Below are 3,145 nucleotides of genomic sequence, written 5' to 3'. Positions count from 1 at the left end.
CTTAGTACTTTCAGAAAAATCGCAGGATCCAGTTTTTCGTACGGACTGACGGACGGAGGGCAAATCTATAGTTCCCTCATGGCATACCGGTAGGGAACTTACAGCTGATTATTTATTCACAGTATTTAAAGCTTATTTTTGTACATGGTCAGTATCATATGGGATTTTGTTCATCTCACTTGGAAATTGTACATTATTAGTTAAATATTTTTTATGTTTAAAATTACCGTTAGCATTTTTTCGGATCAATTTTGCCGGCAACCACTTTTCTCGTCCGTCTTCGAATCTCCAGAATGCTTCAATTTCTTTCTCCTTTGATGAATTTTCCTTGGACTTCGAGCAATCTGTTTTCAGATAGAATAAAATACCCTGAACTGACTTGATGAACTACCGAGCATGAGCCACCTGCAGACAGTGTCATCCACTTGTCCGAGTGTTAGGAAGAGAAGAGGAAGTCATTAGTATTAAGGTTAACTGTCCATGTAAAGTAAATGTTACCTGTGACACTCCAACACTCAATGTTCAAAATGGGGCACACATTTAACAAAATAATATCAAGGTTTATCTGCAATTGATAAATAAGTTCACTTTGTGACAATACACAAGAATACTTGACTATGGCCAAATATCTATTTCCATTTTTTATAGAAATTGTCCTTAACAATAGGGTCAATAAACAATGGAATGAACAACATGAACATGGGCCATAATTATGAGAACAGGTTATAAAACTAAAACTTTAACCCATTCTTCTCCCAAGTGTGTTCTTATCTTTTTGAGCCCACCTCAAGTTTTAGGGCCCATGGCTACTGGACTCTCGCTAATTCATATCCCTAATGATTAAATTTAGGCTTATTTGCCCTTGAGAACTGAGATGCTTTTTTAATTGGTAAACGTGAATACCCAAGTTGAACCAAATGTCTTAGACAGTCTCTGAGAAATGGACCATAAAAAAATGTTCATCTTGATAGTACAACTATTCATGGTTTTATTTGGGACAGGTGACAAGTTGAGCAGACCACCGTGTCGTCATCATTTTAGCACATTTTTTAAATTATACCCAAATTATGTATTTCAATGGGTGAACCAACAATAAACGGTAGATAAATTGCGAAAACGGTTGTTTATGTCTAAATCTTAGGATAATTGTTGGAAAGAATACTTCTATTAGCATTTACTTGACAATTGAATAAACAGAAAAATTTAATAGAAATATATTACAGAAGATGTAAAAACAAGTGCTGTTTGTAAAACACGCATGCTCCCCAAATGGGCAGTTCATTGAAGTGGCAGCCAGGCCATTGTGACCTTTACCTTTGACCTAGTGACCCGAAAATCAATACGGGTCATCTGCCAGTCATGATCAATGTACCAATGAAGTTTCATGATCAAGGCCTAGGCATTCTTGAGTTATCATCCGGAACCACTGTGACCTTGACCTAGTGAACTGAAAATCAATAGGGGTCCTCTGCCAGATGGACCGACAAACCGACCAACAAACGGACCGACCGACATGTGCAAAACAGTATTCCCCCTCTACTAAATCTTAGGATAATTGTTGGAAAGAATACTTCTATTATCATTTACTTGACAATTGAATAAACAGACAAATTTAATAGAAATATATTACAGAAGATGTAAAAACAAGTGCTGTTTGTAAAACACGCATGCTCCCCAAATGGGCAGTTCATTGAAGTGGCAGCCAGGCCATTGTGACCTTTACCTTTGACCTAGTGACCCGAAAATCAATACGGGTCATCTGCCAGTCATGATCAATGTACCAATGAAGTTTCATGATCAAGCCCTAGGCATTCTTGAGTTATTATCCGGAACCACTGTGACCTTGACCTAGTGAACTGAAAATCAATAGGGGTCCTCTGCCAGATGGACCGACAAACCGACCAACAAACGGACCGACCGACATGTGCAAAACAGTATTCCCCCTCTTCTCCGAAGGGGGGCATAAAAATATTTATTACATATAAATCAGGATAACTCACTTATGATCAAGTGTCAATGTATGTCAACTTATATCTGATCAACTGTCACTGGTGTCTCAAAGGGTCTTTATTAGGTTATTTGGCACTTGAAGCCTGGACATTTGTGTCTATGCCTAATAAGTAATAACTCAAACTGCATATTCAGGTTTAAAAACATTGAAATATCAGGCAAATTAATGGGGTTGGCATAAAAAGATGTGTGTTCACTCAAAGTGGTCTTACATGTGAACCAGTGTTTGTGAATTATTCTAAACTCTGTAAGTGTAAGTCAAGAAAAAGTTATCATTTATAAAAAAAGATCCATTCATTAAGTGTTCAAGAATATTATAAGAAATATATGCACTTACGCTCTGTCAGTTGACGCCTCAATTCTGAGTTTTCCGTTTCCAGTTTGGAACATTTGTCCTTCATCATTTGAAGCTCATCAACTACCTTGCTGTACTTCTCCTAGAAGTAAAAGTTAATATATTGATCTATTAGCAGACCCTTTTTCTGCCCATTTTAATAGAAGTTTCATGTTCCCAACAACGAAAATTTTCTGTAGTTTTTTTTATTGCCATGCAAACAAACTTTTTTATTCTCACAAGGAAAATTGAAGCTCAACTTCCCAATTTCACAGCTAATGTTCTCAAAATGCTTTTTCATGCTATTTAAAAGATCAAATACTTTTTCATTTTAACATCATTTACCTGATTTCCAATCAAACACAAGGCCTTTCTTAATACTTGCAGTTCACCAGTGTAAATACATAAACCAAATACTATTTATTTAATTGCTCATGTTTCTGTTACACAAAAAAGTAAATAATTTACTTACAAGGAGTCCCTCAGAAGTGTTTGAACATTCCTCATTGGCATCATCTTCCAGGTCAGTTTGCTTTCTTTTTTTTGTAAGTGGTCTGGATCCCAAAAATTCCTTTCTAAAAATTAATTAAATATTAACTTCAAATATAAACAACACCAATATGTTTTACATTTTTCCCCCAGACTTGATTTTTTCCCCTATTTTTTTTTTTAACTTTAAATTCATAAGTTAACCTGATCCAGTATAGAAATTATAACATATTGCATAATTAAATTATCTGTTGCCTTGAATTTGTTTTAAAAACAGCAAAATATGTTAAAATGATTATTTAAGACTTTCCG

General features: G+C 35.3%; 1 long non-coding RNA gene across 1 annotated transcript; it reads right to left on the bottom strand.

Moving 5' to 3' along the window:
- Window positions 1-304: 304 nt before the first annotated feature.
- Window positions 305-2,919, bottom strand: LOC127868897 (uncharacterized). The gene is made up of 3 exons (XR_008044300.1): window positions 2,817-2,919; window positions 2,348-2,447; window positions 305-344 (listed from the first exon to the last, which is right to left on the bottom strand). It is a non-coding gene; the product is annotated as an uncharacterized LOC127868897 (long non-coding RNA).
- Window positions 2,920-3,145: the final 226 nt, after the last annotated feature.

The sequence above is a fragment of the Dreissena polymorpha genome, chromosome 2 (genome assembly GCF_020536995.1).
Source record: "Dreissena polymorpha isolate Duluth1 chromosome 2, UMN_Dpol_1.0, whole genome shotgun sequence".
Taxonomy (NCBI): domain Eukaryota; kingdom Metazoa; phylum Mollusca; class Bivalvia; order Myida; family Dreissenidae; genus Dreissena; species Dreissena polymorpha.
The sequence above is the reverse complement of the archived record's forward strand: the minus strand, read 5'-3'. Positions and strand labels throughout refer to the sequence as shown.